General features: G+C 43.1%; 1 protein-coding gene across 3 annotated transcripts in view; it reads left to right on the top strand.

The window, feature by feature from the left end:
- IGSF21 (immunoglobin superfamily member 21) overlaps positions 1 to 26,054 on the top strand; it is a 1,330,939-nt gene that overhangs the window by 992,540 nt on the left and 312,345 nt on the right. The window lies entirely within an intron of this gene.

The following is a 26,054-nucleotide window of genomic DNA, read 5'->3' as shown; positions in this document are numbered from 1 at the left end:
TAGGAGAGATGGAGTACACTTTACTGATGAAGGAAACCGAGTTTTCGTCAACAACTTTAGACTCTGTATAGTTACTTACTTATAAGTACCAAAAACTCTCTATGAACACAACAGCTCTTTTTAGAGCCACTCAAGAAAAAAACACTTAAGCTAGATGTTTATCTCCCAAAAATTACAGTTTTTTTCCTTGGATCTGCGCACCCAACACGTTAGAAACCGCGCACCCAACGCGAGAGGAACCGTGCACCCAACGCGTTAGGATGCGCGACTCCTAATTTTTCCGTTAAAAAGAAAAATAGCCCCTATCACTAATTTTTATTATCCCCAGGGACCCCATCCCACGGGGCTTATAAAAAAACGTTGGGGACCATGAGGGGAGCCCCCACGGTCCCAGCCGGCTCCCCGCGTCCTTCGGAAGCCGCATTGCTTTTCCACATGGGGAGCTGCTGACATGCAGCTCCCCGTGTGGAAAAGCAATATCGTTTGGATTTTAAAAGAGAGAGCAGGTTTCCCTGCTCTCTCTTTCAAAATCCTAACGAATTTTGCTATGGGAGGGCGGGAGACTCCCGCCCTCTCATAGCAAACAACAGTGTCCTCGGGGTGGGCACCCCAGGACACTGTAGGAGCCGGTCCTGGCGGTTGGCGGTCCCCAGGGCCCTCAAGGGCTCCAGGAGGGGGGCCACACAGCCCCCCTCCCCCTATTATTTAATAACCATTTTGCCCCCGGGATTTGGCCCACCCGGGGGCTAATTATTAACGAAGCGCAGAAGCCCGCGCTTTGTTTTTTTTTTTTCCGGCCGGATATGCGCACCCTGCGCGCATTTCGCCGACTTTTTTTTTTTTAAAAGGGGGGCCCCAGGGGGTCCTTCTGGGACCCCCTAAGCAACACTAGAGGGTCGGAGTATTTCTTCCCTTCCCCCTTTATATGTTTTAAACACTTATTCCCCTTACTTCTTCAGCCTCGCTTCTACCGAGGCACAAAATGGCTGCCAACAGTTCCTGGTTTCGAATGTAGACAGACACTCGACAGCCAATTAGCATTCAGCGCGTGATCGGGAGTGTGCGTGCTCGGTTCGGGGAGGGTGCGCTTAGGGTGCGCATAGGGTGCGCGGATCCTCCGAGGCCATAGATATATCTATATTTTTTAGTCTAATTTTCTCAGGAACTACTGAACAGATTTACACCATTTATGCAAAAGGCACGAGTCTGAAATGAGGACTACCTCTTTGCCAAATTTGGTGTAATTCCATTTAGCAGTTCGGGCTGTAGCTGCGTAAACAGGTCATATGGGAAATTGCATGGGGAAACGCGTTTTGAGTCCCCCCTTTTTCCTCAGCCCCCGCATGACGAATCACCACGAAACTTTCGGGATACGAGCGGACCGGAGCTGGCCAAAAGTTTCGAAAATTTCACGAAGATTCGTCAATCGGCGCAAGACTTATTGGGAATAGAATGTTGCGGATTTCCTATGGAAAATAGGTCCTAACTATCTAACTATAACTACCTACTGGCGACCGCCAGTAGGTAATATATATATATATATATATATATATATATATATATATATATATATATATATACATACATATATATATATATATATATATATATATTATCTACTGGCGGTCGCCAGTAGATAGTTATAGTTAGGACCGTGTTTCCATAGGAAATCTGAAAATTCTATTTTGAATAACTTTGGCGCCGTTTGACGAATCTTCGCAAAATTCTCAAAACTAATGGGGCGCTCCGCTCCTACCCTGAAAGTCTCGGGGTGATTCGTCAAGCGGGGGCCGAGAAAAAGGGGGGGTCCCAAAACACGTTTTCCCCATGCATTTTTCCATAGGGACTTTAGTCGCAGCTACAGCCCGAACGGCTGAACAGAATTACGTGAAATTTGGCAGAGAGGTAGCCGTAAGGTCCGTTTGGTGCCTTTTGCAGGTTTGGTGTAAATCTGTTTAGTATTTTCTGAGAAAATAGCATTTAAATCAATATATATATCTATACGCGCGCAGCGTGCGCACGCACTCGGCAGTCCGCGAGCGCACTTCTGATTGGTTGTTACATCTTAGTAAACATTCGAATCGGTCGAAACCAGGAAGTGTCGGCCGCCATTTTGTCTCTCGCATTGAGAGGGGGGTGAAACAGAAAGGAGAAAAACATGTAAAGGGGGCAGGCTGGACAGTTCCTGACCCCCTAGCAGGGGTCAACAGGTCCCATGCGGTCCCCCAAGAGTAATAAAACATTTTAATTGTTTTTGAAAAAACGCCGTGCGCGTAGGGTGCGCGCACTATTGAAAATAAAAAAATATTCACATAGTTCGCGCAGCGTGCGCGCACGCTATAAATACTAAAAAAAAAAATAGCAATATCAGTCACCCCGTGTGAGCAAGCAGTGCGTAGCGCAGCTTGCGTGCATGGCATATATGAATCCACCAATTTATGCCAAAACCCTTAAAAACAATGCGCATCATGTGTCCTCCATGTGCGGCCGGTGCGCGAAGCCCACCGTGCGTGCACGGCACGAACGGCGTAAAGTAACTTAGCATTTAAAAAACCGTACAAATTCACTGAAAAAACCATAAGTTTCACACACGTTATAGTTAGGAATTAGCATTTAAAAAACCTTGCAAATTCACTTAAAAAACCATAGGTTTCACACATGTTATAGTTAGCTGGGCATTTTCCTCGTAAAAAACCAATGAAATTCCCCTGTTATAGTTAGTGCAGGCAACTATAACTCACGCGACCGTAATCCGCTGATGATGACGTCAGATATCACATCACTGTATTTACACATTTATATAGCCATGTCTTCTTCCTTTTTTTTTTAGCTATACATATATTTTTTTTTTTTTTTTCAGAAAGACACATATGTCATCAGTGATGTAATATCTGACGTCATCATCAGCGGATTACGGTCGCGTGAGTTATAGTTGCCTGCACTAACTATAACAGGGGAATTTCATTGGTTTTTTACGAGGAAAATGCCCAGCTAACTATAACATGTGTGAAACCTATGGTTTTTTAAGTGAATTTGCAAGGTTTTTTAAATGCTAATTCCTAACTATAACGTGTGTGAAACCTATGGTTTTTTCAGTGAATATATATATATATATATATATATATATATATATATATATATATATATATATATATATATATATATATACCTGCTCGAAGGTTGCCCTTGTAATGGGAAGCACTCCAACGCTGTTTTTAGTAGAAAACCTTTTAATGGTATAAGGGGAAAAGTGGCACCAACAGCGTAGACAGTTCAACGGCGTCCTTTCCGCCTGACGCTTTTCGAAGTAAAATCCTCTTCCTCAGAGGCGTGGACGCAGGTGAAAGTTCTGTGCCTTCAGGACCACCCTCCTTTAATGCAGGTAAGTCCGCCCTATATGGGCAGTTCCGATAGAACACAAGCAAAGATTGCTGGGCCTCGTAGTCCTGATGGATTGTTTCTTTAATCCCCGCACAGGTGATTAACTGCCGCAAGGTTCCAAGCCCTCAAATGGGCCTCGATGTACACGTCTCCCCTCTAAATCCATACAGCGGCCCCAACACGAAGATCTGGCAATTTCCGATCTCCTGGCCCCCTGCTCCGGGGTGGTGCACTCCCGACGGCTGGGCTGCCGCCAAAAATGCCTGCTCGAAGGTTGCCCTTGTAATGGGAAGCACTCCAACGCTGTTTTTAGTAGAAAACCTTTTAATGGTATAAGGGGAAAAGTGTCACCAACAGCGTAGACAGTTCAACGGTGTCCTTTCCGCCTGACGCGTTTCGAAGTAAAATCCTCTTCCTCAGAGGCGTGGACGCAGGTGAAAGTTCTGTGCCTTCAGGACCACCCTCCTTTAATGCAGGTAAGCCCGCCCTATATGGGCAGTTCCGATAGAACACAAGCAAAGATTGCTGGGCCTCGTAGTCCTGATGGATTGTTTCTTTAATCCCCGCACAGGTGATTAACTACCGCAAGGTTCCAAGCCCTCAAATGGGCCTCGATGTACACGTCTCCCCTCTAAATCCATACAGCGTCCCCAACACGAAGATCTGGCAAATTCCGATCTCCTGGCCCCCTGCTATGGGGTGGTGCACTCCCGACGGCTTGGCTGCCGCCAAAAATGCCTGCTCGAAGGTTGCCCTTGTAATGGGAAGCACTCCAACGCTGTTTTTAGTAGAAAACCTTTTAATGGTATAAGGGGAAAAGTGTCACCAACAGCGTAGACAGTTCAACGGCGTCCTTTCCGCCTGACGCGTTGCGAAGTATATATATATATATATATATATATATATATTACCTACTGGCGGTCGCCAGTAGGTAGTTATAGTTAGGACCCTGTTTCCATAGGAAATCCGCAACATTCTATTTGGAATAACTTTGGCGCCGGTCGACGAATGCTCGCGAAATTTTCAAAATAGGTGGGGCGCTACGCTCCGCTCCTACCCTGAAAGTCTCGGGGGGATTCGTCAAGCAGGGGCCGAGAAAAAAGGGGGGTCCCAAAACGCGTTTTCCCCATGCATTTTTCCATAGGACCTTTAGACACAGCTACAGCCCGAACGGCTGAACAGAATTACTTGAAATTTGGCAGAGAGGTAGCCATAAGGTCAAGGAAGTGCCTTTTGCAGGTCTGGTGTAAATCTGTTCAGTATTTCCTGAGAAAATAGCATTTAAAAGCATATATATATGTGGGCGGAGCCTAACCACACATCTCATCCTGAGATCTGATTGGCTGTCAGCACTTCATCCAAGAAGTGTTGGCAGCCATCTTGGGACCAATATACATGATAGCACCTCATTAAAAAGCATTGCAGTTAATAGAAGGTTTTAAGACTTTAGTTACATTATAAATCATTTGTTGATGGTACCATACTCATTTTAGGAATTGTGGTATGTTCTAAAGTGATTTCACCATGTGAAAAAGCCTTCTGCTGGGATATCATGATTGAGAGAAAAATATTTTCTCATGCTTTTACCACAGAGGTTTGGAAGGTGATCTATAGGCTAAACTGAGAGCTTATTTTCTGTAAATTCACATTATCTTTCTTAGTCATGTGAGAATGAAGTCTGACATTCTCAGTAAAACATGTACATCCAACAAGAGCAGAGACTGTCAGTTGATTCCTTTGTGTTCTACTGCAGCTTCCCAGAGTGTTCCAAAGAACTACTAGAGCGCTAACAGTCCTACTTATGATAAACGTATGGCACACCTGAAGCCATCTTGCTTGGATTAAAGTGGTAACTCTTAAAACATTTAATTTAAAAAGGAACAAAATGAGGGGGTTCATTTTTCCATAAAAATTATGATTAGTGCTGCAGAAAGAAAAATTAGGGCACATTTTGAGTGACTTCTCAAATCCTCTTCTATTTCATTAAAAAATTCTGACATGCAGACTGAAACATGCACTTTCAATACCAGCAGCAGTTTTCCCTGGTGAGCAGTAGCTTTACTACAGTGATCTAATGAGCAAAAAGAGTGCTAACATTCTGAATTTATGGCAAATGTGTGACACATCTGAATGCCTTCTTGATGGAATCAAAGTAAAAAACTGAAAGTATTTCCTACTGAGGAGACTGCAGTAAATGAGGAAATTAGGAAACTTCATAACAAATAAGTCTCCCAAGATGGCCACCAGAGACAAAAGAGCCCAAATGTAGCCCAAATATCACCCAGATGTAGCCCAAGTATAGCCCAATGACAGAATGTCCCAGAATGTTCTTAAAAACAACTAGAGCGCTTACTGTCTTCATTATGAGAAAAGTATGGCACACCTGAAGCCATCTTGATTGGAATAAACTGGTAACACTTAAAACATTTAATTTAAAAAGGAACACAATGAGGAGGTTCATTTTGCCATAGAAATTATGATTAATGCTGAAGAAAGAAAATGAGGGCACATTTTGAGTGACTTCTCAAATCCTCTTCTATTTCATTAAAAAATTCTGACATGCAGACTGAAACATGCACTTTTAATACCAGGAGCAGACTTCCATGGTGCAGTAGTTTTACTACAGTGATCTAATGAGCAACTAGAGTGCTAACATTCAGAATTTATGGCAAATGTGTGACATATCTGAATACCTTCATGATGGAATCAAAGTAAAAAACTGAAAGCATTTCCTACTGAGGAGACTGCAGTACATGAGGAAATTAGGAAACTTCATAACAAATAAATCTCCCAAGATGGCCACCGGAGACAAAAGAGCCCAAATGTAGCCCAAAATCACCCAGATGTAGCCCAAATATAGCCCAATGACAGAAGTGTGCAAAACACTTATTATTTTGTGTTTTTGCAGTGTTATATAGTGCAGACTTGTCAGGTATTGGAGTGCTTTACATGAGCATTGGTTACATCACACAAGAACAAATTCATTTTGGTTGTAGACATGGGGAGACTAAGTGATTTGACCAGAATCACAGAATGTCGAGCTGAAGCAGAAACTTCAACCTGGTTCCCCAGTTGCAAAGTCTGCAGTTCTGGAAGTAACACCACATCCTCTCCCCTAAGTGCAACATTTAATCAAGTGGTCAACTGGATAAAAAAACATAACGATAACAAATAATTTAAAAGTGCTTTGTCGCTATTTGAAAACTCAGAAAATATGTCCTTATTTTAGTCTTTTAGAGCACTAACCATAATTTTGATGCCAATAAGACCCTCTCATATATGTAATTTCTAAAGTAAATGCTCTAGGTATTACAGTTTTGATTACATCAAGATGATGTCAGGCGTTCCACACTTTTGTAATAAATATAGAATGTTAGCAATCTAGTTGTTCATTAGGATACTGTTGAGAGGCAGAGGCCAGGGGCACGGACTCTGAAAATTGAAGGCAGGTAGGAGGGTGCAAAGGCAACAATTTAACCACACTGAGCAGGCAGGAAGGGCCGTGGAAGCACAACAGACTATGGAGGGCAGTGGAAAGGGGGGCAGGGGCAACAAACCAACAATACAGGACTTGCAAGAGAGGCTGTTGGAGGGAAGATCTATTACGGGTCAAGGAAGCTAGGGGCGGTCCCCAGATCCCCGGGAGCCACCACAGAACTGAGCAGGAGAGTGAGTCAGGGACAAAAGGGGCACCTTAATTTGAGCCGGGGTGCCTAGGAACGCTTGCTCCAAAAATGAAGAAAACAGACATATGAGACATGGAATTGGAGGCAGAATACAATGGCAGTTTAATGAGAAGATGCAACTTCAAAGAAACCGCAGAATAGAGACATAAAGTACAAAATACAGAATCCAGATAATCATACAGCTGTCATAATATTCTCTGTATCTCAATTAATGTACTGACAGAGAGAGAGAGAAAACACATGTATAAATGCATCATGAGAAACAAGTTACACCAAGGAAAATGTTACCTAGGAACACTCACGTTTACTCTTAGAGCAAGCATTCCTGCAATTACAATACAAAATCTTTTAAATGCAAAAGTAAAGAGAACAATGGTTAAACATAACATGACATTTCATATAGGTAAAATAGAATAAGATACTTCAAGCAAAGCAGAGCAAGACATTTTAAGCAAAGGAAGACAAGAGCTCCCAGCTCTTGGGGAAAACCTGCACTGCCTGTTAACCTACATACAGACGGCGAGGTAGTCCGTCGATATCTGTGGGTGCTCCCTTTTTATATCATTTTGTGGGCTCCTTTGCACGCTACATCTACCTACGTATGCTACCCAAAAGCTTCGTCTGCAGATTTTACCAGACATTTCGTCATTTACCCACTTAATGCTGACAATGGACTGGGTGAAAAGGTCAGCCTCTCAGGCCAATCGCTTATCGTAAGTTCCATAGAGCAAGCAGAAAATAATGGGTATTGTACGGGAATTCAATATATTCATGTATAAAATCTCCTCAGTTCTCCTAACTTGACGCTCTGCGGTTGCCACTTCCTTAAAAGCGGGAAACCTGCCCAGGAAGCAAGTACCAGTCCAGGATGCAGCCTACTGTATGTCGACAGCTTCAGGGGGATGTTGAACTTTGATACCGAGCACGGAGCACTCGGGTAGGGTGGGGGCTACTAGTTTGGATCAGAAGGCCTCGCAGACCTGCCTTCAGACTGCTATACACTAAAATTGCAGAGCTATGGTCAATTTACCAAAGAGGCCTACATATTGAACAGAAGGGCCTACACAGGGGTTTTATGCTGGCTGAGTGGTAAGGATGTCTCAGGATAATTATATAGCAACACAGGACCCGCTGGTCAATTTAATACGGCCTACAAATGCAGCTGGCAGGGCAAGGACAAGGGTCTCATACTTCAGGTGTGGACAGAACGGGTCAGGGGCCCCCTGTGATACAAAATCTACCCTCCTTCAAGGCTGTGGCAATGTAATAGACCATTGTGGGCAGAAGGAAGAGGCAATGGTAGTACAACCATACATGCCAACAGACCCGATTCAGCCAGGAAACGTCCAATGTTTTTAAGCTCAAATGGGCTTTATTTGATCTGTCTCCTGTCTACAATATCCTCTTTTTCAATGTAACTCAAAGGGGAAAATCAATACCCCAGTTTTTTTTCAAAATCTCCCTCTTACCAAGTTCAAAATGTTCGCAAGTATGGTACATTGGATCATGGAAGGAAATGGGATAGGGACATGGACTTGGATAACAGAGGACAGGAGGGACATGGAGAGGTGCACCAAACTGACCCTGCAGGGCAGGCATCAGGGTTTGCAGCAGCACAATACACCACACAGGACATGCAGGACGGGAGTGCAGCACAACAATCCATAGAAAGCAAGAGGGCCATGCACATGGACAACAGAGAACAGAGGGGCAAGAGGCAATGGTAGCTAGCTGACCATAATGGACAGACAGGAGAGAAAGCTGCAGCATAACAGACCATAAAGGGCAGGAGGGACGGATCAGGGGCATTACAATGGAACAGACAAGCCAGGAGGGAGGGAGTAGGGCTGGGGGCAAGGGGGCAGGGCAGGAGCAGCAAGATAGCCATGGAGGTCAGGCAGGATGGGCACTAGAAGCAAGACACACCATGAAGAGCAACAGTGAGACTGTGATGGCATACACACAGACCATGGAGGGAAGGTGGGAGGGGGTCAGGGGCAGCTAACTGACCACACAGGGAAGGTGGGAGGGGCCATGGCAGCACAGAAGACCATGCATGGCAAGTGGGAGGGTTAGTGGCAGCACAATGGCTATGATGGGCAAGAAGGAGGGTGGAGGGGCATGCACAAAGGACGATGGAGGATAGAAGGGAGGGTCAGGACCTGTGCACAGACAAGAAAGTTCAGGGGAAGGGACCTCACAACAGACCACACGGGGCAGGCAGGAGGAGCAGTTGCAGCACAACAGACCAGGGAGGGCAGAAGGGTGTGGCAGTACAATGGACCATGTAGGACAGGAGGAAGAGGATAGGGGCATGGCATGTGGACAGGCAGGGTGGAGGTGGCAGGGACAGGTTACAGTCATCTGACAATGCTAGGCAGGTGGGAGGGGAGTGGCAGCTCAACAGAACACTCAGAGTAGATAGGAGTGGCAGGTCCATGGGACATGGTGGGCAAAAAGGATGGAGCAGGGGCATGCACAAAGACATCGGAGGGCAGGGGGAAGGAGAATAGGGGCAGCAAGCTAAGCACAGAGTTTAAGCAGGAGGTCAATGATGGGGCATAGAATTGGGCAATGGAGGGCAGGAGGAGTGGACTGGTACATCATACTAAATTGAGGGCAGTGGCAGCACATCAGTGGATTAGGCACGGTAGGGCATCAGACATGTCAGAGCTTCACTAGTGGTGTAAATACATTCCACGTGGATTCATTGCATGCATAGTCGCCTTTTAATGAATATCACGCAAATCGTCATGGTGATAGGTACGTACGGTTTGTCCAGCATGTCCTAGGTGTGTCTATAAATATATATTTTTTAAAAATAATAAAAAACAGTGGCCGGCCCTGGGGATTGGGGTCAAAAAAATATAATTAGGAGACTGGCCCTGGGGGATGGGGTCATCAGGGCCAATAAATTAGAATAAGAAGGGGAACCAAACAGCCCCCCTTCTTAAAAAACTAAAATAAATAAAAGACTGGCATCGTGCCGGAGGCCATGCCCCCTCCGTGCAGCACTCTGCAAACGCGCCCCCAACAGGCATCTCCAGTATGCGCCAGGGAGCTGCGCTGCAGCCAGGTGTTCTGAGGCCAAGCCCCTTTTTACACCTCTCTGCAACGCAGCTCTGTGGCGCTTACTGGAGGTACCTAGTGGTCTAGTTTGACCCTAGGGACCCTTAGGATTCAGGGGGACTTAATCTCTCAACTTAGAACAGCCACAGGGCGCGTTTACACAGTGGTGAAGGGAGGGGACGGGGCCTGAGGTGACGTGTGCAAACACGCACTATGGCACGTTTTAAATTGGGGATATAATTTCCCTTCAATACTGAGGGCCCCTGGGGGCTAACTAGCCCACCAAGTGCTTCCAGTAAGTGCCACTGACCTGCATTGCAGAGAGGTGGTCCAGGCCGTGCCACTTTTTACACCTCTCTGCAACGCAGCTCTGTGGCACTTACTGGAGGTACCTAGTGGGCTAGTTGGACCTTAGGGACCCTCAGGATTCAAATGAACTTAATCTCCCAACTAAAAATGGACACAGGGCGTGTTTACACAGTGGTGAAGGGAGGGGACGGGGCCTGAGTTAACGTGTGCAAAAACGCCCTGTGGCCTGTTTTAAGAGGTAGTTTTAATCCCCATGCCCTATTATACACTAGGGGCTTACAGAGGAGGTCATGCTAATCACAGGGGGACCCCAACGCATAATGTTCCCTAGTGTATGTAGGTGTTTTCACTGTATTCTAAGTGTCTTTTAACATAGCACTGGCTCTAGGACTGGTTAGTCAGACTCAGTTACCACCAGTATCCGTCTGAAAAAGTTGAGGGTACAGGATGATTTTGCAACAAGGCTTCTTTCTGCTCTTCTTTTTGTTCTTTCTGCACGTTATCCTTCTTCCTGCACTTATCTTCGTATTTGAGGACTTCTGTTGCTTCTTTCTGCACTTCTTTTGTTTCTTTCTGTGCATTTTTTCTTCTTTCTTCACATGTCCTATCTCTGTAGGCATAGTTAGAAATTAGCATTTAAAAAACCTTTGAAATTCACAGAAAAAACCATAGGTTTCAGGCACGTTATAGTTAGGAATTAGCATTTAAAAAACCTCAGAAATTCACTGAAAAAACCATAGGTTTCAGGGGTGTTATAGTTAGCTGGACTTTTCACTTGTACAAAACCATTGAAATTCCCCCGTTATAGTTAGTTCAGCTAACTATAACTCGCGCGCCCGCAATGCACTGCTGATGACGTCACATATTACATCACTCATGACATGGTCAGTGACATCACTCATGACATCACTGATGACATCTCAAATGACATCACTGATGACATCACTGATGACATCATCCTTGTGATAGAGTGGCAGACCTCCTCTCACCCTAATATAACCTTTGATACACACATTCAAAAATAGAGACTAAAATTTTCAAAACAATGGACATACCAATACCAGTTACAACAACCTCTTCAGTAATTCTAAGATCCACATACACATCCACTCATTCACCAACAGTCCTATACAGCCACTCATACATGTACTCACTCATCATATGTACTCATACACCTATACATCCTGTTACACAATGCCACTCATCCATAGAGTTACTCACACACATAGTCACTCATGCTAATAAAGAATCAAACATACATTTACTTGCATATACAGTTATACACACACCACCATACTTACTTCTACGGAAACTTACACATACTTAGTCTTTTAAACAATCACTTATAGAAACACATACTTATTCATACAGGAACTCTTTCAATCTCTCACTCTCACATATACTCACATATATACACCAATAGTCACATATACTAGTTTAAAACATATGTAGTTACTCATAAAGACACTATTGAGACAGTCATTCACTCACTAACACACCCATACACACACTCATCCACCCATACAGTCCTGCACACATGCTGTGTTCAACACATACAAACAGTGAGTCACTCATTCATGCACCTATGCACTATGTAATACCCCCCACCGAACCATGCAGACACTCAGACTGATACTCAAAAAACCAACTAATAACCTATATAGACACCCATGTAGCTACTCACCAACCCATGCAGCCACTTATACACAAAGTGAGAGACTGATACAGATATTTACATATTTAAACATTACTCACTAAGCCATGTATTCACTATGATACACTTAATCAGTCAGTTACACAATCAATTTTTCAAAAACAAATAATCCATTTAGACACTTATATACCCATTTATTCTTCCATCGACCTTGAGATATACATATATAAAACATATTTAATTTTCAGAAAAACACACATTCACTGGATGATGTCATCAGTGATGTCATCAGTGATGTCATTTGAGATGTCATCAGTGATGTCATGAGTGATGTCACTGACCATGTCATGAGTGATGTAATATGTGACGTCATCAGCAGTGCATTGCGGGCGCGCGAGTTATAGTTAGCTGAACTAACTATAACGGGGGAATTTCAATGGTTTTGTACAAGTGAAAAGTCCAGCTAACTATAACACCCCTGAAACCTATGGTTTTTTCAGTGAATATATATATATATATATATATATATATATATATATATATATATATATATATAAAATTCGTTAGATCTTGTCCAACACCAGACCTAAAAAGCAGTGCATCATGTTCTTTAGCACCAAACAGACATATTTTCTAACATAAAGTTTCCCCTTTGGAGTAGATGATAGTTTTGTACATAGAAGACAGACAGATATGTAGAAAACCTAGAAACCTTTGTATTGGAGGAGCTGCAGATGTTCAAGACCTGTACACCTCTTTATTTATGACCATTATCATTACAGAGAAAAATTTGAACTTTGATAGACCTATACCGGAAAATAAACTCTGTAATGACTGCATTTCGGTTGTTCGAAAAAGTGAGTGCATAAAAATATAATCTCGGTTGTCTGAAGCATGAACTTCGCTCCCAGTAAAAAATGAATAAGAAGTGGTCTGTTTTCACTTGTGCTATTTTCGCTTTGTGAAATATTTTCTCTCCGCCAATCCCTTCCCAACTGTCTACATTAAATGGCTCTCTTGGCACGATTTTAAGTGCCCTAGCCCTTGTAGAAACTTACATTTTCTTTGTCCACCCAACTCTTTGCCCTCTCCTACCAACTCAAAATCCACCCCTTTCTCCCTCTGATAGTTCGTTCTCTCTTCCTAGCAAAAGTTCCTGTTTAAAATTCCTGCACTCTGCCCGCCCCTGCTCGTCATAAACTATTAGTTGTCTGCTCACTCTGTAGAAGTGCCCAACCATTCAAACTGTTTAAAAGTGCCCTATTTTTGCTCATCTTTAAATCTTCTCTAAAAATACCCCCTCTCCGTCAACTACTGCACATTGTCTCAACCCAGCCACTACACTAGTCCCTGCCTACAAGTACCTGCTCTCCTGGCAGCCCTGCCTGAAAGCATCAGCTGTCCAACACTTCCTCCAAAAAGTGCTTGGTCTCTGACAGATTTCATAGCTCCCCAACCACCAATCCCCTGAGTATGAAAAGACACAGCCTTCTTCCGAGCTATCTTATACAAAAATTCCTGATATTCTTGTCATCCCCAAAAGTCATCCCTAAACAGAGGCACCCCCATGCACCCCAAAATACATGGTTATCGGCCTCTCCTGCTCGGCTCCTCATATTGTGCCAGCAGAATTGTCGCTGTGCATGGTGGCAGACCTAAGACCCGTCATAGCGTGTAACTGCATCTGTATTAAGGCAGGTTCACAAGTTCACCGCCCTGGCTGCTGAAGCTGACAACCTCAATGTCTTCCAGTCCTCTTGATGTAGGACATTTCTAAGAACCGGCGAGTTCTGTTATTAGTACTGTTATCCGTTTCCGTGTCAGTTTCCTTTTTTTTCTTTTTTTTTTTATATCTCTTTATTAAGATTTTCATCCCCCATTTCCACCATGAGAAATCAGTACAGGTACATAATATCATACAGCAAACAATATCCACAAAAAAATATGCTACTTGAGGCAAAAAGCAGATCTTAGAAAACAAGAAGCGTACAAATAACAGCAAGTGCAAAAAAAACAACAAAAAAAACAAGAGAAGAAACAACAGAAAAAAAGAAAAAAGAAAAGCAACAGGGAATGAAAGGGAAAGAAAACACAAGAGGCACTCCCAAGAGACATTAAGGAAACCCTAATTCACAATTCTTATCAACCATCATTATCTTCCCAAACCAATAGGTAAGATTATATTGATTCCTTCCACTTTATTAAAGGTGCCCAAATATATTTACCCAATAATTTCGCTTCCCCCCCCCTTCCTTTCATAAATTGCACTTTCTATTGTATATATGGAAAGTAAGCGAGCTAGCCATTGTTGAAATGTAGGGGGATTTCTAAAATCGGCAGCGCCAGAATAATGTCCGACTTCTTGGCTTGGAGGAAAAAGTGGAGGGGGAGAACATTTTGACTTTTGTGGTGAAGCTATTGAAGGCGGCTTTCCCTGACTTGGCTCACTGGAATTCGGAGATGGAAGTGCAGAGGGCACACCGTTTCCCGATGTTCAGGAAAAATCAGCCTAATAGTCAACGAGATCATCCTAGGGCGATTCTTATTTTTATTGGAAATTTTCTGTTGAGACAGGCAATTCTTGACCGTGCTAGACCTGATTCTAAGATAACAGTGGAGGGGCATACCTTCTTCGCTCGGCCGGATTTTTGTCACACTACGGTCGAGCGGAGGTGGAGGTTACGCCAGCTGATATCTGCATTTAAAGGGGCAGGTTGTGATGCCTTTCTGCTGTTCCCTGCGAGACTTAAGGTTATTTACAGAGGTCGGGCTAGAATCTTTTTTTCAGAGATTAAAGCCCAAGAATTTCTCACTGATCTAATCGAAACACGAGGGATGAGGGCACTGTCTAGCACGGGTGAAAGTAATAAGGGTGATCAAGGAAAGGTTTGATGTGACTTTCAATCGCTGACTAAATGTTGAGATTTCTCTCCTATATTGATAGACCTATATGGGGGAGATATATATTAGTGATGGTTAAGCTTTGATAATGTTTTGTTGGAAACATATGATATGGGGGTCTTTTCTTGGGTTTTTCTCGGGGGGTTTGTATTGGTCTAATTTGTTGGGAGGGGGGATGGGCGCTGCTTCTCTGGAAGACGTCTCGGCCATATTTAGGTCTTGGTTGACGTAATTGCCTGTAAGGGAAGTAAGGGGGGTGAGGGGGTGGGTGGCTCAGGGGTCAGGTGGTTGGGGGTGGGGGGGATCAGTACAGGTCAAGGTGCAGGTCAAGGTGTTTCATTTTGTTAGGCAAATAAAGAGGCAGCAGAATGGTGCTAAAGTTGTTCTGGTTAGGTTACTTGGTAAGGTGCGGAAAATGAGTGTGAATGGCAAGGCGAGGTGTGATGGATTAGTGGCCAAATGGGTCTATTGTGCGAATGTAAAGAGGGAAAATCTCAATTTTAAGACATGAATCTGCAGATTTTGACAATAAATATCTGTGGGCTGAATGATCGGAAAAAGAGGAATAAGGTAGCGATTTGGCTGAAATCTTTACGTATAGATTTATGATGTATTCAAGAAACTCATATGGAGGGTAATAGAGCTTATTTAATGGAACAGCTTGGTTTTAGATTGATTGCATATACTACACAAGGTGCCCGAACTCGTGGGGTAGCAATCCTCACCCGGAGAAGTGATATAAGGGTTCTTCATAAATCAGCTGATCAATGGGGTTGGTGGGTAATAATTGAATGCTTGGTTAATAACTTTAAATTTACACTTTGCTCACTGTATGGGTCAACAGGTGATGATCCGGAATTGTTAGAGTATTTAGATGTTAGTTTGGCATTGTGGTCTGTCCCAGTTATCTTATGCGGGGATTTTAATATTAATGGTTTAGGGGTACAATGGGATAGTCAAGGAAATAACTATCTAGGAAAAAAGAAGAAAGTTAGAACTGCCCTATCTAATTTAGTCTATAACAATGGTTTGACAGATGTTTGGGCATATTTAAAATCCACAAATCTAGGTGGTACCTTTTTTTCAGCTCCACATAAAGTTATTTCCCGCTTGGATTATTTTTTTGTATCCAATAAACTTCTTACTAATTTGGGTATCGAGAAGCACCCGCGTATTATATCAGATCACAATCCATTAGTTTTGACAATTAACATCAGTTTGATGGAAAAAAAGAATGTTGGCTGGACCTTTGAAAGGAGGTTACTATATGATCCAGACTATATTGTCAACATGAAGGGATGGGTTAACCCCTTCTGTGCCCATGACGAGCTGGACTCGTCATGGGCCGCGGTTGCGCTGTGCCCATGACGAGTCCAGCTCGTCATGAACCCCGCCCGCTAATGAAACGCCCGGCACAGGGCGTGGAAAGGGCGGGGCACTGAAGGGGTTAAAGAATTTTGGGAGTTTAATCGAGGGAGCACAAGGGTTGGAGTCGCTTGGGATGCCTTTAATGCAGAGGTCAGAGGGGAAACTTTAAGCTTCAGCTTGCGCCGGCAAAAGATGGAAAGACTTAGAGAAAGAGAGATAAGGGAGGAATTAAATAACCTTGAGGGAGTTTTAGCTACAGCTATTAGTACCGGTGAAGGAATAGATAGAATACTTTTACAGCTGGCTATTAAAAAGGTCGAAATAGATGATCACTTGGCTAAAAAAGCAGCAGAGATTTTTTTGTCTAAAAAACAGCATTGTTATGAATTTAGTGAGCGAATAGGTCGCACGCTGGCAGTAAGAGCTAGGCAAAAAACCTCGGCTGAGACGATATCTGAAATTTACGATACCAGCAGAAAGGTTATCACCGAGGCAGCAGGTATTCGGGAAGTTTTTAGGCTATTCTATCAGCAATTATACTCCGGTGGACCTGTTGCCATACCTGGTAGTATCCGTGAATATTTAGATAATATACCCATTCAGAAGGTCGATCCTATAGATATGGAGGAACTCGAGAGGGTCTTCTCTGAAGAAGAAATAATGGGTGCTCTACAAGACCTACCATCTGGTAAAGCTGTTGGTCCAGATCAGATTCCGTTGGAATTTTATAAAATTTTTATGGAATCGTTAGGACAGGATCTGGTGGAGGTTATGCAATCAGCACAAAGGGGGGATTCTACCCCCAAGTCTTGGGCGGGGGCAGATGTTGTTATATTTTTGAAAAAGGATAAACCAGCCAAAGATCCCGGCTCCTACCGCCCAATCACCCTAATGAATAGTGATGTTAACATTTTTTCCAAAATTTTGGCCATGACATTAAATGGTATCTTAAAAAAAACTATCCATCCGTGTCAACACGGGTTTATCATGGGCCGGGGAACCACTCAACATATGAGGCGAATGATCACCCTTTTTGATGCAACGGAGATCTCAGGAGACCCTATATCTGTGCTGTTATTAGATGCTGAAAAGGCATTCGATAGGGTCTCCTGGGATTTTCTTTGGGAGGCCATGAGGTGGTTTGGGTTGGGAGAAGGATTTATTAAATCTGTTCAAGTATTATATGTGGCCCCAACAGCTCGGTTGAAGATTAATGGTAACTATACATCCCCTTTTCATATACAGAGGGGGACCCGGCAGGGTTGTCCCTCTTCTCCATTGTTGTTTGCCATTTATATTGATCCCCTGTTACGATTATTTGAGGCTAACAGTGGAATTCGACCAGTTGTGTGCCAGGGGATAAAAACTAAAGTTCTTGCATACGCTGATGATGTGGCTATTATTACCACAGATCCGCAATTGACTTTGGAAAGGGTTGAGTTAATCTCAAGTGAGTTTGGTATTTTTACAGGCTATGCATTAAATAAAATTAAGACTCAAGTTATTAAGAATCGTTCTATTAATTTTGAAGATACCCGCGTTGTTGATTCAGCAGTTTATTTGGGGATACGAGTCACCTCAGATCTTGGGAAATTGGTGGCCGTCAATATGGAGCCAGTAATCAGTAAAGCGAAGGTGGATTTTGATAGATTAAATAATCTTCATCTCTCTCTTGTGGGACGGTGCAATCTCATTAAGATGTTATTTTTACCAAAGTATTGTATCTGTTTAGGTCAATTCCCTTAGAATTTCAAAAATCTTGGTTTATTATTTTAGAAGGTTTAGTTAATAGGTTTATTTGGGCACATGGGAAAACTAGGCGGGCTCTTCGGTTTATGTGTTTATCACGGGAGAAAGGAGGATTCTTGGCGCCGGACTTTCGTAGCTATTATTGGGCGGCAGCTCTGCAATATATGAGGATATTGGTCGGGACGTGTTCCGGGGAACTGGAAAGGGAAAATGATCTCCCGGACGTTTATAGACTATTATTGGGCCAAAATGCTGAATATTGTTCTTTTAAATTTACAGAGCCCAGTTATTACAAACTCACAAAATTCAAGACGCTGATAGCTGGCTTTAAGATTTGGGGGGGGGGGGGGCTAAAGAAAAAGATTGGGTTAGGGAGGCTTAATTTTTATACAGTTTTGTTTAAAAATCCAATGCTTCCCGAGGTATTTTCGGATGAAATTATGGCCGGATGGGCTATTAAGGGCATCCGCCAGGCTGGGGATGTAATAGAAAAGCAAGGGATTCATCAATTCAAAGATATACAGAAGGACTTTGGGTTGGAAAGTTGTAATTTTTTTAAGTATTTACAGCTTCGTAGCTTTTTTTGTAAGAAAATTGGTGGGGCATGTGGGTTTGTTAGTAATTGTATAATTGATATCATGCAAAGGGGTGCTAAGGGGACGATCAAGTTAATCTATGCAGAATTGATTAATCTGAAACAAGACGACTTAATTAAACATGAGGGTAAGTGGGTTGAGCGAGTGGGGGCTGCCCCCGGAAAAGTTGTGAAATCTTTAAAGATGGGTCCGTCAGTTCTATTTTTGGCTGGGCTTCAGGCACAACACTTTAAAACTGTTTTTTCTTTATATTATACCCCTGCCAAAATAGCACAATGGGGCGGTTCTACAGGGACTTCATGCCCACGATGTGGGGGACTGGAAGCGGACCTGGTGCACATGTTTGCTTCTTGTCCTCAGCTGCAGGCATTGTTGGATTCAATTATGGAATATTTAGATATACTTGGGGTAAAAACAATACAAACCCATGAAACTATTTTGTTAGGATTAAGTTCTTCAAATCAGGATGAGACTGCTTACCAATTTATTTTTATTGCTATGGCAGTCTTAAGGATAAACATTGCCTCTGCCTGGTTAGATCCCCTCCCCCCCTACATTTCAACAATGGCTAGCTCGCTTACTTTCCATATATACTATAGAAAGTACAGTTTCCTTTTTTAAAGGTAAGTTCCGACCTCTTTTTTAGGGCTGCTTGACAATATGGCTGCCTGCATGACATATTGTTACTAATTGTTTTTATTAAAGACACATAGAATGGGATGTGACTTCACCCAGCTGACTAACACCCTCTCACATCATGCAAATGGTTCTTCGTTGTTTCCTTCAGCCTTCTAAGAAGTGCTTACATTGTGATGTATGAGAGACCATTTTACCCAAGAAAATAAGCTCACACATTCAATTATTTATTTCCTGCATGTGTGTCATACATAAAACAATTCATGTGTGTATTGTTTACTGCAATATACAGAATCCTTTTGTATATTGTTTGAAATGTTGTTGTCAGGACTCACAGGCAAGCCATTACCAACGTCACTTTTACTACCACCATCATCACCCCTTTTAAATACCACCAGCATTACCAGTACAACTAGCACCACTGTAACCAACACACCACACTACAATCTTCACCATTCGCAACCAAAATCATTTATTTATGCATGCTAGACTCTGTCTGCATGCATCACTACGTGAAAGCCGAACATATTTGCTTTGCCAATGCTTACTGGTATTGCAAGGTCGTTTTGATGCATTTGTGTTTACTGAAGCCAAATTCTAGCAATTTCCTTTTTGGAAGCGAGTTCTAACATAAGTTTACTAGATGCTGGAGAGTTAGGAGGGTAGTTTGCTCAAAGTAACCTAGTTTTGATGTCACTTTCTTTATCCCATGTGATCTATGATGTAAGTTTGGTTTAGTGCAGGTGACGTTGGATGTTACTTTTGTGATAGCAGGTATTTTATTGTCATTCTCCTTGGCTGTTAATTCATCAAAATGCCAAGAGTAGTGGAAGTGACATCACAGGTCACATGATTCCCGATGACATTACAGTAAGTTAACTCACATAAACTTTGACTTCAACATCACAGGAAGTGACATCATCAAAACTCTAAACTTGGTGACATTACAGAAAATGACGCAGCATGTTATTTGACTCTGCATTGCACTTTTCACTGTGCAGTAATTTGCACACCAGCCCTCTATACCAGCGGTTTTTAACCTTTAAATTCTGTGGACCCCCACTGAATTATTACTGGAGTCCCGGGAATCCCCACTGGGTCATTCTTGGAAGCCGGTGACCCCCGGCCTTAGCAATTTGTATGATTTGAACCTCAAAATAATACACAGAAACAAGTATACTGTATACACCATACAAAGACTCAAATAGTGAAATATTTTGTTTAATTCACAATCATTTATAGAAAATGTTTTCACATTTTCAATTTCGCGTCTTCATTTGTGGATATACTTTATTAATTTTAATTTATTAATTTTAATATTATTTAATTTTGTAAAACAGTTGCGGATCCCAAGGGGTCTTGGGACCACAAGTTAAGAACCACTGCTTTATACATTAAAGGGGCCTTTCAGTGAGTTATGCCACAACAGGTCCAGATACCCCCACAGATGCTATCAATCCAAGCAACATCGTAGGATGCTTCTAGTTAATGATTGTTAGTGATGTAGGGCTGGGTAAGACACAGGGATGTGTTTTTCTCTTTCTGGTAAATCACACAGAAATGCTATTGTAAGATCCTTCAGTTAAATAGGAATAAAACACAAACTGTTGGAACTGCACAGGAAACCTGTTGCTGGGTAATTAATACCCAAATGTGCTTTTCAATGTGTGTTGTGAGCTTTAACCTATAAAGTTTGAAAAATCAAAAGTTAAAATGTCTTAGTGCAGAATGTAATGAGATTGCGGAGGACCCTCCTACCTGTGGCAGTTTTCACATTCATATTCCAGACGTTTTCCTTTTTTTATTTTGAAAGTGTCTGTAAAACTGAAAGGCACCTGCAAAATGAAAGTGAAAAATTAAATTAAAGAAAATGTCCTCCCTGAACTAGAACACAAGCAACCCAAGAATGGTTTCGCCCTGATCAGAGCTCTTCAGTTGGGTGCAGCTAAGTTCCAGTGGCACAGTGAGCATATGACCCATGTCTGGGCATAACCTCGGCCGCTTAGTGTCCTACCTCAAACACACAAAGGAATGCTTGCAGTAAGTCTAACCACTGGCAATTGCTTAGTGTGGAATTCCAACTCATCATTATTTTGCGCACCATGCCACCTCAGACTAGACCCAGCCATATGTGAATCATTATTTATCCTGCTCCAATAAGTACACTTCAGCCAGAGCTGCCATGCCAAGTCATCTCTGGACCGGAAGACAAGCAACCCAAGACTGGTCTCACCCTGATTGGGGTTCTTCAGTCAGGTGTAGCTTGCAGTAGCGGCCAGCTTTGCTTGCAGGTGGGGGGCGAAAGGGGTCACGGGGGGATTCGCGGGGGTGTCACAGGGGAAGGATCGCATAGGTGTCGCGGGGAAATAAAAAAATGAAAGAACTAAAATTAAACTTACTTTTCCGCCGGGTCTCGCATCTTCTCTGCTTCTGCTTTCCTGCCTCGGACAGGACCAGGAAGCAGGCAGCTAGGCCCCCTCCCCTAAGCCGCTCACAACTCTGCATGCATTGTTGTGATTGGTCGAGACGGCGCCCAGCCAGGGGCTAGTGGGGTGGGCATGTTCTCCATGCAGGCTGCAATGCAGTCTGCATGGAGAAGGGCAGAGCCTGACTGGTTTGGAGAGGGTTGACCAAATAGTCTCTGCACACTCAGGAGTGGGCAAACCACTCCTCACTGCCCTGCTCAAAGAGAAGAGCAGCCTCGCCCACCCGCCCGCTTGCAATGCGTAAAGCAAACATAAAATGGTAATAACTAAAATATTTGATTAGATTGATTGATTTGATTTAGGTATTTGTAGAGTGCCACAAATGCCTGTGGGCATCTTGGCACTAGGACGGTAGTTTTCCAGATTTTGACGGGAAACCAGGAAGATCAAGAACAGTTGTTAAAGAGCCAGGATTTCAGTGCCTTTCTGAAGGACCCGAGCGATAGGCTACTCTTTATGGAAGTGGGGAGCTGATTCCAAATCTTAACTGTCCCTAACAGGAAACCTCTGCCACCCCATCAAGCCGTTTTACATTTAGGTGTCTGCAGAAGTTTAGTATGGGCTGATCTTAGGCTTCTGGCCGGCACATACCATTTCAGAGATGCGCCCTCAGGAAGTGCGGCCATATACCATGTAAAGCTTTGAAGGCTAAGAACTGAGATTTAAACTCAATCTGTTTTTTCATCGGGAGCCAATGAAGGGCTCTTAAACTGTGAGAAACTGATTGAAACCCAGGAATGTCTAGTACCAATCTCGCAGCAGCGTTCTGCAAACGTTGCAGTTTTATTAGATGCTGTGATTGAATTCCCAGGTATAGTGCATTCCCATAGTCCAATCTCAAAAGGGCCAATGCTGTGACCATGGTTTTAATTGCATCGGGAGGAATAAATTGGCGGATTTTTCTAATCATTTTTAGAATGAACAAGATAGTGGAGGAGAGCTTGTTAATCTGATTACTTAATATTAATTTGTCTTCGAAGATGACTCCAAGGTTTTTAACGCTGGATACTGGGGTAGGACAATCTCCCAGATTAGCCGGCCACCACCTGGGCGAGCAGAGGGTTGTATCGGTGCCAAGCAGCAGGACCTCGGTCTTTCCGCCATTCAATTTCAAGCAGTTAGACTGCATCCATTGGTTGACTTGTGACATGCAGCTCTTAAATCGGTTGGCGGTCTCCTCTACATTGCTTGAGATTAACACCACCAGCTGTGTGTCGTCTGCGTAAGAGTTATTACCATTTTATGTTTTGGCTTTCTCGCACGGCAAGAAAGCAGTGAGGCGATGCTCCTCCGCCCTGGTGGAGGAGCCGCTCCTGCTAGCTTGGTTCCATTGGCACACTGAGCACAGAACTGACATCTAAGCATTCTATTGGCCGTTTAGGGCGCTACGTCAAACACTCAAAAAGCGATGGGAGAAATCCTTCTAATGAGTCTAACCACAGACAATAGCTTGGGGTAGCATTCCAACTCATCCTTCTTTTGCCCACCATTCCACCTCAGTGTGGACTCGGCCATATGCAAATTTGTCTTGACTCTGATGCAATAGGCCAGGTCCTTCCTGAACCATAACAAAAGCAACCCAAGACCGGTTTGCCATGTGTGGATATCCATCTTAGCTTCATGAAAAAAACTAAAAGATAACAGTCTGTGCTTGAAGTTGAATGAAGAAAATTGGGGGCCTACAAAACGGGGGTGGAAAAGAAGCATAATTATGAATTGTTACTGAGAGACATGGGCTATGAAATTAAATTGTGGCTTAAAACGTGAATGTAAATCCCATGCTTCACACAGCATGCCCATTAACCATCTTTTGGGGACCTCTCTGTGAGTTTTCTGTTATTGAATACAGACACATCACAAAAATGACCATGTGCCTAAAGCAAGCCAGGCATGTTGTCTTTGCCAAGGCTTGTTAGCCACACCAGATAAAAGAGAACTAACAATGATTTTACCGTGAATAATTAGAATTGAAAATATTTCAATTCTGGAAATATGAGACTGTGAATTAAATATTACTATGATATTTGGAAGGGGCAGTGGCTTCAGAGTGTCTCATTCACTCCTGTTCTCCCCATCACAACTCTTTCCAATGCAAACTCTATCTCTCTGGTATAAACCTATGCCATTTTTCTCCCCACATTTTACTGACATCCTTCATTTGTTTATCTCTCAAGTGATCTTGTTCCTCTTCATTGCTGTCTTTTCACTCTGTCTTTCTGTGTCTACTTCCTTGCGTCACCGCCCCTCAACTATACCCAATCTCTCTCTTTCTCACACTCAGACCTGTGACCATCACTCTATGCTGAAAGGCCAATGACTAGATAAGCATGTCACCTAAAAACCTTTATAACCCACTAACTAGCACAATGCGAAACTTGCACTACCTTCAGCCTAAACTCCAGAGCTCTCAATTGTACCCTATCATGAACACCCACATACGATCTGAACTCATCCAGACACCTAGAGGTGACTCAGTTCATGGTATGCACAGTACGAAAGTTATATCTTGCAAGAAACAAACAGAAACAAACAACGTAGAAAAAGCAAATTATCTTAGACCAAGCAAGATGAAGTAAAATGTGAAATGTAAACAGGAACTGCATTGCTGACAAGGAATACCGTAAGGGTTTTTACAGTCATTGCTGAGAAATCGATCAATGTTTTTACTTGTAAGGTTAAGGACATGAATATAGGGCCCAGTAGAGATCCACTTCAAAGTAATTTTCTAATTTCAGGTCTTAGACCAGGGAGGACCACTTAAAGCACTTGCTTCAGTCTTCAATATACTACATTTATAACTGGAAGATGTAGCTTATCATTTCATTTCAAATACAGTAGCACAAGCTTGTAAAACATGTCTTCCCATTCTCTGTAGGATTCCCAGCACGCCCACAGGCTGCAGTTTGTCTTAAGCAACCACAGTTAGAAAGAAGGCCTTTTTTAAACAATTCTCCCTTCAAACATATCTGGCCTTTTTCAAAATGGCTGCTGTTCAGGTGAATCTCCTGCTGGCAACAGGCAACAGGTGTCAGCATCTGCTCATGGGACAGGCTGGCAACTGAGGGGAGGGGCAAGCTAAGGCATTCCTTGGAAGCCATCATTTGTGCGTGCCATGTATTCGATGCTGCTGTCTTTTGTGTGCTCCCTCCTGAGGACCGCGTAGCGGGCTCCTGCAGTGCGTTTTGTCTCTGTGAAGGATGCTCCCCCTGCGATAGCTGGAGGCGGGGGTGGCTCTTCTCCTCCCCGAGTAGGTTTAATCACTCTTCCTTTGTCTCTTTGATTTGCATTTTCCGCAATTTGCATGCATTATTAATGATCAGATGTTGGGCTGCTGCTTCCCCGGTGCGAGCGATTTGTCGCACGGGTGAAAGAGGCTCCAGGCTTGGTCCTACTGAGGATCTGACGCGTGGGTAGTTATTGAAGAGGAGAAGGAATTAAGTAGTAGGAAATGTCTAAAAGTGCATGTCACACACAGCCCTGTCCTTTCACCAATACACACCGAGAGCAACGGGTCATTTTGGGAAGGTCCAGGAAATGTCATCCATTGCTCGGCTCAGTACTAGTCCAATGGCTTGTGATCTAGCTACGTACTTGGACTAGCCTGAGGGTAAATGATGACAAAGAGATGGGTGGGTGAGCAAGAGACACTATTTTTCTTGGTGGGGGACATGGACAGCCTTGGGAAGTACTGAGTCAGGGGTCTTGCTTAGCTCCAAGAGCCAAAACCATGAGCCGAGCCCTATGTAAATCAGGCAACACACATCAAGAAAAAATATGTTAAAGACTTAAAAAACAATATTCAATGTTGTCAGTGTCTCATTTAAGAACATAGGATTGTATCACTAAATTGAATGACATTTATTGAAAGTATTGCTTTTAAAAGTGAAACATTCAAGAATTCTCCCATGCCCCAGCAAAGTTGCCACAAGTTACCCAACATATGACAGTTTGCCATGTTCTCTATTTAAAAATTGGTATTAAATGTAAAGTCAGATTATTTTATATTAACCATATCTGTGAAGTTTTTGTAAAGCACATATCCTGCTCTGGTTCACTTCAATGTGTTCCCAAACTGGGTGTTTGAGGAAAATGATCCACCGTGAATTAAAGCGATGAGGCTTGGATCACCCAATTTGGTCAAGTGGCGAAGCCAGGATTTGAGTTCACAATTGCATATTGAGCAGTCCAGAGATTGTAGGGTTACATCCTTCTGTCTTGC

Source organism: Triturus cristatus, chromosome 1_2, assembly GCF_964204655.1.
Source record: "Triturus cristatus chromosome 1_2, aTriCri1.1, whole genome shotgun sequence".
NCBI classification, from domain to species: Eukaryota; Metazoa; Chordata; class Amphibia; order Caudata; family Salamandridae; genus Triturus; species Triturus cristatus.
Note: the sequence above shows the minus strand (reverse complement) of the source record. Positions and strands in the feature narration are given on the sequence as shown.